Consider the following 17,085-nt stretch of genomic DNA (forward strand, 5'->3'; position numbering starts at 1 on the left):
TCTTAAAACTATAGGCAATCATCTTTGCTTAGAAAGATTGCAGATCTCTCTCAGTTTTGAACTTGCTCAGGGAGGAAAAACTGTTGTTCAAATTCCAACAAAAAAGAGTTAAATTTAAAATTTAGGATAGTCTCAGATATATTTTTATTTCTTTCAGTAGTGCATAGGAACAGTCAGTGACTTGAATTACTTTATCCACATCCCACAAAGTCACTCAATCCATTTTCAAGCAGCAAAGGGATTTCTTACTGAGAATGAGACTTTCTAAGCAACGGTTAGGCTTTTGATATACAGTGAATTAATAATCTTTCATCATATAAGCATAAATTTTACATATATTAAAATATATACTTAAAAACATCCCCTTCTTTGAAATGCTTTTTCAGTTGCTTGGAAAAATAGAGATTAAAAATGAGGAAAATTAATTTACATTATTTTTCCCATAGTCTCGATTTCTATAACTGGGAAGTATTTTGCTCCAGTAATCCTTAGGATATTCTTGCCTGTACTGCTTTTTAGTCCAGCAATATTCCCTTTATGACAATAAATGGCTTTTTGAATGACAGTACTGTTTTAGAAGACATTTTCAATGTTGAAATCAGTGCTACTATATATTCTAAATATTATTTATAGCTCTTTTACATCTGTATTCACCTTTTTACTGACTAAATTTGGTTGCCTTCTAATTCTGAGAGAGCAAATTCAATTGGAACTGTTATATTTTCCTTAGAATTAGTCAATTGCTGGAAATGCAAAGCTTCCATTAGAAGCATTAAAATCCTCTTTCCTTTTTGTCTGTATTTATTAAAATTTTGTAAGTAAAATTAATTAAAAGGAAGTTTAGAGTCTTCTTTACTTCGTTTTCTATGGATGAAGTTTACAACTGATTGCACAGCTCCTGGATAATTAATTTGCCTACTATTCTTTGATCTTTAATCAACATTTCACATTTTTGCAGCATTTATTTTTAATAGTGCCCTGCAGCTTTTAACTTTATTTAGTTCACATTTTATTTTTAAGGCATGAAAACAACGCTGGTACTTTCATGACTGAGAAAAGCCCAGCAATAATTAAGTGCACCTAAGAAGAGGAAAACATTCTATCAACCAAAACAAACTGAATTTATATTATGGAAATGTAATGTGGCTGTATGACTTTCAGAGTAAGATAGTCTGACATCAAGCCATTACTGTTTCTGCAGTACTGCTATTCATGAGACTGCAAACATCATCCATTTTTCCTGCAACTTGAAATATAAATCTTTTTTAGGAACTTAAATGTAGTTTAAAGAGAACTCACAATGATTAGTCTGAAATAAAGTAGCCAATGATATCTATTAAACGTACAGAAAATGTGGTAAATTTGGTTGCCAACGGTGGTGCCCCACATAGCACACAGTATTTTTCACTAGACTTTTTCTCTCTCTACTTTCTGTCCTTTTTCTTAACAAAAAAGTGAAGGAAGTAGGAACATAATGTAATTGTTAGTACACCTTTAGAACAGGAGGTTCTGTCAGGTTTAAAAAGAACAGCAAGCTACAGATTTTACCCATTTCTAAATTTATTGCTCTGACTTATTAAATTTTAGGACATATTTAACAAATGCAAAAATACAAATACGTACTGTAAAGAAATGAGATTAGGTTGATACAATCTATTGCCTTGCCAGCGTAAAGGTATTGAGATGCTTTTAAGACATGACAAGGAAGTAGTGCTGTTATGGCTATCAGCGTGATTTTGGAGCACAGTGAGACACTGAGCCAAAGTGAAGTGTCTCCAGCCACCCAAGAAGCGAAGATACCCATCAAAATACATGCCATGTCACAATAAGAAGCTCAATAAATATGTTCAGGATTTTAAAATGGTATATTTATAAATGGTAATACGGCCTCATCTTGAATTAACATACTTTACTATAGCTTCAGAGAAGTCAGTTGAACTACACCACTTTCGCCTGCTGAGACTCTGATTCACAGCAGACAAACTAAAGCTCCAGTAATAGCCAGCAACCAGTGAAAGTTGGTTGTGGGGGCAGTGCCAAGTGTGCTGAACAGCATCTGAGGAGTATTGGTGTTTTTTCCTTTCTCAGTGAGTCTTTTTCTTGTCATATTAGTTAATTGTACATAATGGGACAAAACTTTGCTGCCCCACTCTCAAATGGAGACAAAAGACTTGGGCCTATTTGACCTATTTGATGTAACTATTTTTGGTACAAGACATTTTTGGGGAAGTCTAGCACAAAACAATGAAGGATGAGGTCCACAGACACTCCAGCCAAATAGATATTGCTTGAAAATGCGTTAAGAAAATAACATTTCCTGGATGGAGATATCTCAGAAAAATAAAGAGATGCTGTAAAGAATGGCACTCCAAAAACACACTCAGAAAAATGGTTTTTATATATTTTGTTATCATGTTTTCTGTCAGGTAACCATCTACTGTGAAAATAGGAAGATAGCAAGGGATAGGCCATCAGGAAAGGTGTAGTGGTGTTCGGCGAGGGACACAGCTGCCCTAACCACTTACAGTTTTCTGCCTGAGGACACTGTTTATGTTAGCAGCCATTTCATTACAGTTCATAAACAGATCATCTCAAAACTAGTCATAAAAAACCACTGCTTTTCTATGCCAGCATAGCTAAGACAGACAAACTGTACCCCCTGTGATTTTAAAATGAGCTATTCCGAAATGCTTTATGGGTCAGAAGTGTGTTACAGTCATCTATAAGGTCAATTATACAGCCTTCGTAGTGGTAAAGTTGTTTATGAAATGGGGGAATAGCCAGAAAAAGGCTATTAGTTGTCCTAAAATGTGTCTATTTAATATCTGTGGATTTTAAGAAAGCATCCGCTATTGCATTTTGTACATGGTTTGATTCAGAGCACTGTTATGATATTAGGCCCCTTAGTTTTTAGCAACACTTAATTTAAAGGTCCCTCTCAGTTTTGGTCAGAAGTGGGCTTTGTGACACTTTTTCTGCAGCTGTTCTGGCTGCACATACAGATGGAATTCAAAGTACCTAAAAAGTCTGACTAAAATCATGAAATGCTGCTTAATTAGACAGCATTTACCAGGGACTTTAAGCATCACAATTTTCAGCTTAGGTACCACTATGGGAGGATCAGATCCTTTTTAGGGTCTAGTCCTTAACAGCTAAGCTGCAAGTAAATGGCCTTTAAAATATACCTAAAAATGTGAGCTTTTATAGGATCAGTAAAGCTTCTTCAGAAGCATAGAGTGCCTCCTCAGCAAGTTTGCTGATGATACAAAACTGGGAGGAGTGGCTGATCCACCAGAGGGCTGTGCTGCCAGAGGCACCTGGTCAGGCTGGAGAGCCTGGCCTCATAAAGTTCAACAAAGGGAAGTGCAGGGTCCTGCACCTAGGGCCATGCACCAGTACAGGCTGGGGGCTGACCTGCTAGAAGGCAGCTGTGCAGAGAAGGAGCTGGGGTTCCTGGTGGACAGGAAGGTGACCCTGAGCCAGCAATGCGCCCCAGTGGCCCAGAAGGCTGATGGTATGCTGGGTGGTGCATTAGGAAGAGTGTTGCCAGCAGGTTGAGGGAGGTGATCCTCCCCCTCTACTCAGCCCTGGTGAGGCCACATCTGGAGTAGTATGTCCAGTTCTGGGCTCCCCAGTACAAGAGAGACATTGAACTGCTGGAGAGAGTCCAGCACAGGGCTACGAAGATGATTAGGGGACTGGAGCATCTCTCTTATGAGGAAAGGCTGAGAGAGCTGGGCCTGTTTAGCCTGGAGAAGAGAAGACTTCAATGTATACAAATATCTAAAGGGAGGGTGTCAAGAGGATGGGGTCAGACTCTTTTCAGTGGTTCCCAGTGACAGGACAAGAGGCAATGGGCACAAACTGAAACACAGGAAGTTCCATCTGAATATGAGGAAAAACTTCTTTACTGTGAGGGTGGCAGAACACTGGAACAGGCTGCCCAGAGAGTTGTGGAGTCTGCTTCTCTGGAGATATTCAAAACCTGCCTGGATGCAATCCTGGGCAATGTGCTCTAGATGACCCTGCTTGAGCAGGGGGGTTGGACTAGATGATCTGCAGAGGTCCCTTCCAACCTCAACCAATCTGTGATTCTGTGGTTCTGTTTTATTGGATTAGAAATGGGTATTTATGTACAGCTTTTTAAAAAAATCCCCCAAATATAACTTCTATACCCATCTATTTAAAGTTTCTGTATTTTCCATGTTAAGTTCTGACTGTAATAGAAGCATTATTGTCAAACATTTTCAAAGCACACTATAGAATTTAAACACACAACTTATAATAAAATTAATGTAAAATGTATGTCTGAATCACCCAGATTGCTTGAAAAAATCTCACAGAGATTTTTTGGAACCATCTAATATAGTCGCTATATTATTTTGACATGAAATTCATTAATATTTCTGTCATCTAGGCTAACTTGTATATGTTTAGCTCTTTATAATAAGTAATTATGCATTGATTTGTAAGAGTAAATGCACTTCATGGCTGTAGTAACAAGGCATTGATCTATATAGATCATAGTAAGTGTTTATATAATGAAATAATAATAGCTGAGCACGTGTGCATGCTTTACAACTTACGACTGCACAGAACTTTTAAATAAAGGTCCTTATCCCTAAGTAAGAGAACTGTATTATTTCCACCATGCAAGATGAGCCAAGCAGGTCCTCATAACTGGACCCTGTATGTCTGTCAGTATTATTTTCTGTCAGTGTTCTGCTCCCCAGAGTGACTACTACAGTGGATCACCACTATGCATAAATAGTGTAGTGGTACATAGCAGGCCAGACAGGTAACTAAACTTGAGAGAATTCACGGTGCATACTAGTCATCAGATCAACATAGCCGTAGGCTGTGATGAGGGAAAGTTTTAATTCACTTAGTACCTCTATTATCAACTCCTTGTGCACCTACCTGGTAAGCCATTACGGTAAAGAACATGAATTTGAACTCAGTAATGTTTCCATCCAAATGAACTGTATTAGTACGTAGCAAATAAACCTCATAGGAAAATGTCATCACGTTTCAAAATTCTGCTTGTCTTCAGTGCAGCTTCGCTAGCATGTGTTTGGCCCACTGAATAACGGCAGCCATAGATCGATTTTTAAAGCACCATAGAAAATGGGAGTTGATTTGTGAATTCAAGTCCAGATCCAGGTATTTCATTTCACACTTCTGCTTTATGCCCTGGCAGCTTAGGGGATCAAGGAATATATATTGTTTTAAATTTCTGACTTTGGTAGTTAAGGTTTCTGGCCAGAACTTGTAACTGACAGGCTGAAACGATTAACACTCTTGCGGTGTTAAATGACAGTTTTCTCATTGCACATTTTGAATAGATAAAATATTTTGAAATTATAGTACACTTTTTCATTATTTTCCACATACATTTCCTTCTGCTTCAGACCAGTATTTCCATGAGTCATTCCCCTGAATTAGCAGGAAAGCCTAGACCTCAAAGGTGACCTTTTTGGCCCGGGGTAGCTGTCTAGCTAGTCACAGTGTCAGAGTATGAATTGAATCTATTGCTATAATGAGTGCACTAGGGACGCTACTGCTTGGCGGTAAATGGATACAGCTTCTAAAACAGTGTCCAGGCTATAGTCAGAAGGGAGGGCTCCTATTAAAATTAATAGCCTGCTTGCTCTCTTTTATCAATGTATTATTGAAATGGTGTTCTTTCAAGGTTGCACAGCTGGTTTAATGCTGATTATGTTTTAAGCCAGAGTGGATAATTAAATAGGATAGAAATGAGTGTAGGGTTATTCATGACAGAAAAGATGCCAAGAACTGTACAACAAAGGCCTTGTGTTGATAAAACAAAAAGAGCAAAGATAAATTTACTCCAAAACTATTAGTTTATGAGCTTTCTTTGCTCTTCTGCACAAGAAATTAGCTCTGTTAGAACATTTTCAATTTTCAACACATTAAAACAAATCTCCAATTCTTACTTCTGTTGTACAAATTCTTATTGTCTAAAGACATAGCATAGGAAAAGAAGAATGATGGGAGATCCGTGAGTTTTACGGATTTAAAGATGGTATTAATAAAAGACAAACTAACTTCTCGGTAACCCCAGATATATATGTATATATAACCAATAAATAAGCACAAGAATTCTGAAAAACATCATGTTATTACAAAGTCCATACTAATCTATAATAGGTTAGTATATGTATGTGTATAGTGCTAATTGATTCGTTTCAGGCACTGGGGATTTTCAAAATGTGCTGAATGCTATCTAAATCTCATTAGCATATAATTGCATTTATTATCCCTCTTGCTGATGGTAAATCTGTGATAATATTTGAATATTGAAGTTCTAGTCCTAAGAGCTTGATCAGGAAAGTTTATTCATTGCATTTCTCCCACACCCTTTTGAAGTAGTTAGAAAGTAATTGTATGATTTCACTGGAATCCTACTCAGATTAAAAAGCATTACTCCCAGTTTTCAAATGAAATATAATAAAAAGAACTGGCTCCCTTGTTTTCAGATTAAAAGGAAAATCCATAGCATGTTGCCTTCTTTCAAAGGTTTTAATAGTTTCATAATCAAAAATTGAGGCAATTTAAGCTGGTTAAATAGAGGTCTGTTACCATTTCAGGAGTAACAGGCATCCACTATATATACAAAGTAACATGGTGGCATCTGTGTCTGTGAACTAACATGAAACAAGGTTTTTCAGATCTAGTGGCTTTAATAGTTGATCTGAATAAATTGTATTTCTGTGAGTGACTGCACGTGCAGATTTAGACCAGTATAACATATGTATTTGTGGGCAAAAATATGGAATCAGTGGTGCATTTTGCTGAGCATCTTGGGTTGTCTCGTTGTATCAGATGAGGTGTGAGCAACACAGGATCAGCCTATGGAAAATATTGCTTCACAGCAGAGAGCAGACATGGATCCCAGTGTGGAATTGTGCTTTTTAAAAAGCTATTTTTATAGCTTATGTAATAGTCCAGAAGCAAAATTGGTTGTACAATATTTTGCTGAGCATCCTACTGGTTGTTCAGTCTGTCATAATATATAATATTTCATTGCTCTGATACCACTGCATCAGCTTTTCTAAGCTACTGCACAGGAGACACAATTAAGAATAAGCTAATGTCCTCAGACTCTATTTTTCCAGTCTCAGAGATCTCTTTAGAGAAGAACACATTTTTTCCGTAGGTCAGGGTTTGATATAGGTTGTTAAGCACATTTTCTGTGAGTCTTCCCTGTTTAAGATTTCATATTCATTATCTACTTTCAAGCAGCTGAAAATCATTTTGCCTGAACTTTATCCATTTAATTTCTGCAGTTGCCTGCCTCAATCCTCACCTCTAAAAAAAATACAATATTAGCAAGATATTCTCCTAGGATAATTACAGGATAGAATTAACTGATATGGAACAGAATTGAGATTTCTTAGATCTAGAGCTGAAGCATAATTGACCTTAATTCTTCCTGCTGGAGTTTATAATATTTTAGGACTATAAGGTGTAAGTGGGATTTTAGGAGAATCCCACTACCCAGGTTAACTGTTGCACTACTTCATGGATCAGTTAAGAGGGGGTGATTTTAAAAAAAGCTAGACATTAATTTTCTTCCAACAGCATGTGACTTCTAGGATTTCTTCATCTTACTCAGTATGTTCCTAAGTATCTGATAATTATCAAATAATTGAATAGTATAGCACTTTTTAGTTTGCAGATACAGCTCTCATTTTGTCGCAATAATGATATTTTGAATGAAAGCATTCCTCATTGTGAGGGATCAAATAAAGATCACAATTGCCCATGGTACTAATAACTTTACCTAAAAAATTACCCCTTAAAGAAAAAGTTGTGTATACAAGCACACACATACATCCTCTTAGTGAGAATAGACCACAACAGGAAATGAACAAGTTAAATAAATATTTAGGAAGCTAAATGTACTTAGCCTAGTAAGGAATGCTAAAAATCACCTCAAAGTATTAAAGGTGCTAGCTGACGCAGTATTTGAACCAATTATAACGATTTCTGAGAAACCATAGAAGACACTGGTGGTATCAGATGAAAGAAAATGCAGTATGAATCTTTAAAAAGGAGAAGTAAAAGCTTTTGGAGTGGCAGGCAAGCCAGTCTCATTTTACTACCCAGAAAGATGCTGGAGTTGTGTTTATGCTTTCTATTTTGCTGGTCCTCACACTCAGCCATGTCCTTGTCAATTATTATTAACTGTTTTGGACCAGGCTACAGCACTCCCTATCTTGGGTCTCGAAACTGTTTGTGGCCTTTCACCAAGACAGGAGATAACCTGCCACACCAAGCTTTGATACGTGTTTAGATAGAAAGGCAAATAAGATACAGCATTTCTCCTTCCTAGGTGGGACTGAAGTCTTACTGTCACAGCCAGCAGCCAGCAGCACAGCCTCCCAGCTAAAACTTGTGCTGGATTAGGTGACTGCCTCAGGATCAAACTACAGCAGAAGCAATAAGACAATTGCTGTTAGCTTCAGCCAGGAGACAGCAGCTAAACACGTGGCTTCTCAGGAAAAGAGAACTGAAGTGGTGAATCCAACCCCGCAGGGATGCGGAGCTCCAAGTTGTCACTTCCCGGCTGGGACTGGTGTTGATCCTCTCTACTAGCCCCTGAAAGCAGAGAGGTTAATTTGGCAGTGGGCTGGGGTGTAGTGAAGTTGGTGCTCACCAGGCTTATTGCAGTCCCAGGAGGGAAGTAGTGGGCAGGCACCTTTTGCCTGAGACTGCTGCCTCCTTTCTTTGCTCCATGGGTAGCGTAAGACAGGACTCTTGGCTGCAGACAGCAGTCTCAATGGAAAGCTGCGGTTGCACAACTTTTGGCTGCAGATACCAGTCTGAGTGGAAAGTTGTGGTTGCCACAAACTTGGAAAGTTTGCTGTACCATGCCTGACATTGGTACCTGCAGGCAAACCACTTAAGCAACCAGTGGAGTGGAGCCGACGCCATCTAAGCAGGAGGTCTCAGACTGGGGGCAGTGGTTATTGCTGGTTGCCGTTTCTTCGCAGATCTGGTGTCTGCTGCTTCTCAGCTGTACTTCCCAAGTATACTTGATTATGTTTTTATTTAAGCCCAGGAATTTCACTGTCCTGGAGGCTAGGTTCAGCTAAAAAAATAGTGTAAATCAAGTCTAGAAATAATCATTAAAGCAGTTATTTCCCAAGTACTAAATATGAAATAAAGTAGAAAAATAACCAATAAGAACTTTTTTTTTTTGCCTGACAGGATAAGAGGAACCTCTGTTTTTCAAGGTAAGAAGTCATATGTGTCATATAAGTCATACTTAATGCAGTAAGGCTTTAGAGCTTCTCCCACATAGAATTCTTGTAAGAAACACTATGTACATGAAAGCTACTAAATAAAATCATCAAAGGCTAGATTCACAAGCAGCTGAAATATTGAAAAAGAGCCTAATCCTATTAGGGCTTAGCAGCCTAACACTAATCAATACTTTCATTAACAAATTGGGTGATAGAATGGAAGAAGTAAATAAAAATTATGTTTTTTAAAATAGTATGGAACACAAAAATCTGAGGGTTTGCAAGCACTTCTCAGAGCAAGTTTAGAAATAAATCTTGCTAAATACTAGTGCAAAGTACTATAATTAAATTGGAGAAATCAAATGTATGAATATAAAATAGGAAATAACAAGTAGACAGCACAGCTGAAGGGAAGACTCTGGGAGATCTGGGATTCTAATAGGCTGTTAACTGAAAAAAAAAAAAAAAAAAAAAAACCTGTTGGAAGAACATCCAAAGAAGTCAAAACTTCTTGAGGGAGGTATTGACAACATTTTCATATGTAGAGACATAGAACATAATAGTATTTAGGGCTGGTGAGTTAAAAGAAAAAATACAGATAAGACTAACTGTGATAATAAGAGAACAGAATAATATGACCTAAGAGTAAAGAATGAAGAAACTGGTATTGTTTACTTCAGGAAACAAATAAAAGGGATTGCAGGGGACAAAATATGGATTTTCTAATATAAAAGGCTTGATTTAGCTGCCTGCAGCTGATTTAGTCTTTTTCTGTTGCTCTGTTCCAGTCAATCTCTTAGTAAAATATGAATGCATATGAAATGCAAGTCATTATTTACTGTTTCCAAATGCTGTTTGTTCATGTGGAAAAGAATAAATATGACAATGATATTTTTTTCTCCATGCCCACTGAGAACAGACAAAATCAGCTTAATTTGCAGCTGAAAAGATTTTAGGTTAGATATTACAAATAATAATTTCTTAATATAAAGACACGTAAGCACTGGAATTGTTGTCTAGAGAAGCTGCGGAAGATCCCCCTCTGCAAAGTTTTTAGGAACAGCTGAAACAAACACTTTTCACATCAGGAAAGATCTTGAAGTACTAAAACTTACACAGAGGACTTCATGACCTCTTGAGGACTCTTCTAGCTACACATCTCTATGATTTCTCTAGTAAAGCAGCTTAACAGGCACCTGCAGTGATTGCAGCAGCTGTTGCCACAAAAGTTATACTGCAGGAAAGCCTTAAGAAAGAGGCAGCTCCCCTTCACCTCCTTTTTTCCCTCTTCCCCCAGTATGATTTTCCAGCTCTGGAAATGCCCTCATAATTATTCAGTTTGGGCAATAAATAGGTTAGTGTGCAGTGTATATAACAGTATCAGTGTATATAACAATATAAGATTGAAGTTCTCCATTTAAAGTAGGCCTTTTGGGAGCGGATAGGGGCAGAAAGGCAGGTATAATACCTCAAGTCAATGGAAATACTGTTATGGTTGAATTCAGATAAAATTGCCTGAATGATAAAACTTTTCAAAAATATAAAACCTACATTTCTTTAGAAAGACTTTATAAAACTACCACAAAACAAAACATTAATATCTTAATGAAAGATTTTGGTCAGGCCAGATTTTTTTAATTATATTTCAGTTTGGTACCTCAACTGAAATACGACCTCTATGCACAGCTCAAGTTATTAATCTACTAAAGTTAATCATTTATATCACATACCTACAAATATTTGGTTCTGGTCTGTGCAGCATGTTTTCTCTGAGCAACTCAAAGGCTACAAAGGAAAGAACAGTTGCCCTTGGAGTTCTGGCAGATGCTGTCAGACCCTCACCCCCTTCCAGGGAAGTGACAGTTTAGAGCAGGAGAGAGAAAGTCAGGAGAGTGGCTGCAGTCAAGCACCTGGTGGTAGATGAAAAGCTGTGTAACTAAAGCCCAGTGACTGATCTGGCTTGAGGCAAAAAAGAAAGGGTAACCTTTGCCCTAATTCTGCACTTGCTTTTAACATTTTTAACATTCTTTTTCTCCTCCTTGTAAGGCTGTATATTATGAAAATATTGAAATATATACCAAAAGTGTTTGCCATAAAGTGCTAAAAATAGCATGCATTGATAATAATTTTACTTTGCGATGCTATTTTAAAGATGTCCAAATAATACTGATGGTGATTGAATGATTTTATAATGAAGATGGTCATATTATTCATTGCAGATCTGCAACAAACTAGTGGCTTTGCTGCATAAATCATGTTCGATATTGATACTAATATTGTGCTGCTCCTAATTTTTTCACTGCTGCTGAGATGTGCCTTGTGCAGGAATGTGAAGTCTCTGCCTCTGTTGTACATATATTGTTCTGTTTCTCTTGGGGAAAAAAAACAAAAAAACCACTGATAAGCTGGCGCGGTGTTTCAGGAATCAGGTGTGACTGGAAGAACAAGAAAGCAGACAGATAATAATGACATCTTGAATTAAATCTGAGTGGCTGAATACAGTACTCCAGCCCCATGCTGTACCTCTTTGGATCTGGATGTAGTGTGCTGAATTACTACAGTGCTTCTCCATTAGCTTCTGCCAGGCTAAAATATATAGCCTCTCAGGAGAACTAATTAACTTGAGTAAAATACCATGGTTCTACAAATTCCACTTCCAGAAGTAGATTGTTTGAAAGTAGCTCAGATATCTCTGAATAGTATGTCATTCTTCCACATAGCTCTACCTAGAGAGCTTCATTATCTGTGTCAAACTTGTATGGACATATCTGAACTATGTTTTTCTACAGATACTGTTAAAACTGATTCAGATTTTTCCATCATGTAATGTAAAGCTCATCCTGAAGTCAATAGGGACCTCCAAGAATAGAATTCAATTATAGCTTGTGACATTTTCTGCACAAACCCTATACATTTATTTCTTCCAACCCAGGCTGTGAAAAAGATAACTCTTGAAATAAGCTTAGCAAAATCTGATCACCTTTAGTTATTAAGCTCTGAATAAAAACCTTCAATATCATAAAATTTGGCCATTATTTATTCATTTTGTTTTGTTATTCTGGTAGATTAATAAAATGTTCTTAGTAATGAATCTTACTGAATATAAACCTCAGTTAGTGTGTGTTCCTGGTACTCCATGAAATTATGAAGAGCACTGTAATATAAGACTAAACCCCTACATACTCAAGAAAGAATCAAATCAACATCATTAGTATTCACCCCATGTTTTAGTAACTTGCCGAGTGTTTTTGCAATAGCTTGCATAACTACTTTAAAATGCTGGAGATCTACAATAATATACACACATGTGCAACCCAGAATTCAAAATAACTGATCAGATACCTCCTTAGATTCGATTTAAGGGTCTCTCTACTGATGCAGAAAGAAGGCATAGCTGATATAGTATAGCAACATTAAGGAGCAGCCTTATTGTTATGGAGAAACCTGAAGTTTCTGAATTCTTTATTATATTGCAGGGAGATGAGTTTTATCCTAAGAGAGCTGGCAATTGTGGGAAAGAATGTACGTGTACAGCATTTCAAATCTGAATGAAAGTATTAAAGGTCTGTTTCTTCTTTGTTTAGCTTTAGCTTGCAATATAAGGCTTTATTTTAAAAAGCACTTCCGCACATGCTTAACACAGCAATAGATGCAGAAGTGGAACTTCAGCATTGCTCCACCTACACCCGTGAGGCTCCTTTGTGTTATGTATGGGCTGCAAATAGTGGCAGGTAACAGCACATGTCATATGGCTGGAACAGGATTGCCTGTGTAAAAGTGGCTTTCATCTGCTAGGCTTAGGAGATATTTCTATAGGGCATACACTGTATTCTGTCACTGAGTGAAGCAAGTATAAAGTCCATTACTTTCAGTGGGAGTTTCATACATTTAACCTGAAAGCATGTAATAACACTCTGTACCGCGTGGTATATAAGAAGCACTTCCACTACTGCAGAAATGTATCCACCTCTGAGATTCAATATAACAGATCTTCTATACTCTCTTATTTAGTCCAGAAAAAGAAGAGATCTCCCCTATTTACTTGAAACTTCAGAGTAAATTTTAGGCTGTCAGAATATAATAATTCTGCTCTTCTGCGTGAAATTCAACGTGTGGAAAATGTGGGATGCTCATTGAGGACTAAATTTTCAAAAATTAGTTAGGACCTTGTCTTTTCTGTTTTGCTCAAAGAACAAATAACTATTTTTAAACATACAAAATACATGTGATGTTAATATCTATTCTATTCTAAATTATTTATCATTATTCAAATTATTATAGTAAATATAATTATATACAATAAATATTACTACCTATTAATGATAAACTTATTACTATGAATGTGAGTCCATTTGGTCTCCAAACAATAAAAATACAGATGAAGAATGGGGAACATGAAAAAAAGAACTAATTAAAAAGAAAAAAAACTTGCTTTAATATTAATCTATGCATAAACCTGTAATGACAGAGTCAGAATGACCTCCAGCTAATCTTAGCCTGATTTTGAAAAGATCAGGAATATTCAGTTCTATATAATGCTTTTAACCTTCTTTCTCAGCTGTAGTCACTTTACCAGTTCTTGAAAAATTGTAAGTTGGGGCAGGATGATTAAATTATGCAAAGTTAATATCAATGCAAGAATAATCTGGACTTTTTTTTTTCATTTTATATCACCCCTGTGTTCTGAGAATTAGAATGGGCTTGTAATATTATGTGCATAGATCTGCGTGCATGGCATTTGAATGAATGAAAGAATGTCTGATACTTAATGATCCTTCTTATAGCAAATAGTAGATATGGAATAAGAGTGGTAATTCAAAAAAGTGCTTCAGAGACAAGATGACTATTATTTCACACTTTCCTGCACCAATCAGTACAGACAGCTTTCATGACTATCTTAAGAGATGAAATAGCATTACTGTATTAAAAATACTCTGGAAATACTTATGGGCAAGTAAAGACATTGTGAGGTCATGATCAAAAAACAAAAAAGTCACCCCAGACCTTAATATGGGATTCAGTGAGAAAAAGTAACATTTTGTGTTCAGACTGTTAATGTACCCATGTGCAGTAAGGTGGTCGCTTTATTACAGAGAGAGTTAAGGCTTCTGAGTTAGATTTCTATAACATCGTCACTCTCATCTATCAGGAAATGGATGTCTAATTTTGAAGACAGAATTCTAGTAAATATTAACCCAATAAAGCAGTGTTTAGGAGAGACTAAATATAGTTTGATTTTCAAAAGCTGATTAGAAGCCCAGCTTCCTTTGATTATAGATCATTAGGAGGAAGGGACCCAAATCCTGTCCAAATCTTTCCTCCTAATTCTTAATACTTCTTATGCAAAAATATTAACAAAATCATGTATTTTTCAATGAACAACCAAATATAGAAGAACACAAAACATTCTTATGTCAGCCCTATTGTAACATTCAGAAGAACTAGCTCTGAATTCCCCTCACCATGATTCTTTGGCTGCTACTGATGTGGTCTTATCCAGCTCATTCAAGAGAGCTGTAAAATACAGTTATTTTTAAGAATAAGCATGGTCTAAAAGGAACCATGGGATTAATAATAATAATAAAAAAAGAATCGAAGTCAAAGTATTACTGTAATTGTTTTATTTCAAAATATAATATTCTTCTGAAATAGGAAAAGAAAATTTGTTCACCTATTAAGTGGCAAAATGGGCCCCAAAAATTCTATTCCAAATACTAACAAAGGAAAGTCAGTACTTTTTTGTTCAGCAGATCTAATTCCCCCGGATTAAAAATAATACCTCCTTTCCCAGTAACACTTATTTTTGTTAATTGCTGTTTAAACTTCAGAGGCAAAAATAAAAAATATATATATACACACTATTTGATTCTGGTGTGTATATTATCAATGCAATTATTAAATAAGGCTTAACTGCAAGGCCAAAAATTCTTCCTGTTACACTTATTCATTACAGATAATGTCTTTCATAGATATAAATATGGAGAGTATTTGTCCAGCTCTTATTTATTACAAGTGTGAAAAAACATGAACTCAAGATTCGCTTGCAAATCTCTGGATGAACAAGTAAGTTTAGGTATTCTTTCAAAACAAACCTCTTTTTATTCATACATGATTCATTATGAGCTAATTAGCCAGTGAGAGTTACGTTTTTTATGAGAAATTGATTTGAAAGTATTCAGACATTTAACAGTGAAGCTCCTCGATACTATTTTCATAACATCATTATTCAGAAGAAAGAAAACTTAAAAAGCTAGGTTCAGTTGTAAATATTCCTTTCTATGGGATCTTGAGAAAGTGCACAGTCCCCATCTAACTGTCAAAACATGTCTATTACAGAATCAGCCGCTAGTGTCCAGCTATGCAATATGACTGCTCATTAATGTATTATGACTTTGAGACAGGTCCATTGACCAAATTTAAGGGAAGTATTTCTCGTAACTCCAAATCACATTATATTCTACCGTCTCTGCATAAAGTTTGTGCTTTACCTGTTTGGTTTTAGTACAGAAAAAGTTGGACTCTAATCTACTCACATTTTAGGGAAAGTTCACACTGAAGGCTTCAGGCAGAATTACCGAAGACCAAATTTTTGTCAGTAATTAAAATGGCATAAGGATGGGGTCATACTGCAGAAAAAAGATTCTGTAGTGGGAAATAGCTAATGGTTATTATTCTAATGAATTTTTATGGTGTGCCTAGGTGGTACATGAAGTAGTTTAGAAAATTTAGGGTTTGAAATTGACTTCTTATTTCTTTCCAGTCAACAAGCTAGACTCAATAAAAAGCAGAGCAAGTGGTTTGATTTTCATTAATAAATTCTTGTTTGACTTAAGAAGCTATACTTGTTACAGAGGTTTAAACCTCTTGCTCTTTGTTTGACTGAATTGAATTATACACTAAAATTGTATCTTTTCTTGGTGGCTTTCTGAATGATGGATGACTCATTGATATTAAATTCATTAGGCATGTCTCTGGGGGAAAACCAACTTCAAACAGGTTGTATTTTAATTCCCCTACCCCTCAAAGTGCTTATTAAAATAAAATATTTCTTGGGCCTCTGAGAAAATGGTAGATAAAATTTCCAAACTGAAAGTTGTATTCCTTATTTTTAATAAACAATATTTCTCCATTATACAGAGAGGAGCATTTATTTTTAATGTAGGAAAAGGTCATATAAGCGCCTTTTACCCTTACATTTTTGACACCAATGTGTATTTTTCCCTTGTTTTGGACTGTTTACTTCATACTTCTCTAATACAAACTCCTCTGGCATTTTACTGGACCCTTTTCCCCGTGGACTGAAGTTCTCTTCCTTTTTAATTAGATTGACCTTTTGGTTCACTTGGCTGCCCTCAGAATGACTGAGAATGACTGCTTTTTTGGAAAGCAACTTGAAATAAGCACAGAAAGACTGAAAACAGTCATGTGAAATAAAAAAAATATTTTATGCAGCTATATCCCAGCATTATAACTGCATAATCGTTATGTTCATAGTCTCTAACACAAAGAAATACTGGCCTCTGCAAATTCTGTGACATTTAAATGATGACAGGTTGCTTCTTGTCTTCTTGAATGAAAGCTTTTATGGTGCACTTCGTGACTGATATTTTCAGAGTATGTGTTTGCTGCCCGATAACGTTTTTTCTTTTTTATCCTTCCAAGTTGCAAAGAGTAAACTTTAAGTAACTACAAAGCTAAGGGGCCAATGCTACCATCTATTATGTAATATGTATCTCTCTTCTTTTTACCAGTATGATGCAAGGAAAGTAAAATTTAAGTCACATTTTCTAGGCTAAAGACTAAAATCAATGGA

The 17,085-nt window shown here is 36.2% G+C and overlaps 1 long non-coding RNA gene across 1 annotated transcript in view; it reads left to right on the forward strand.

Annotated features, from left to right (window-relative positions):
• Positions 1–17,085, forward strand: part of LOC112983267 (uncharacterized) — a 153,415-nt gene that overhangs the window by 105,501 nt on the left and 30,829 nt on the right. The window contains exon 4 of the long non-coding RNA XR_010389612.1: positions 9,238–9,263. This is a non-coding gene — a long non-coding RNA (uncharacterized LOC112983267). The remainder of the gene's footprint in view (positions 1–9,237; positions 9,264–17,085) is intronic.

Source organism: Dromaius novaehollandiae, chromosome 5, assembly GCF_036370855.1.
Source record: "Dromaius novaehollandiae isolate bDroNov1 chromosome 5, bDroNov1.hap1, whole genome shotgun sequence".
NCBI lineage: Eukaryota > Metazoa > Chordata > Aves > Casuariiformes > Dromaiidae > Dromaius > Dromaius novaehollandiae.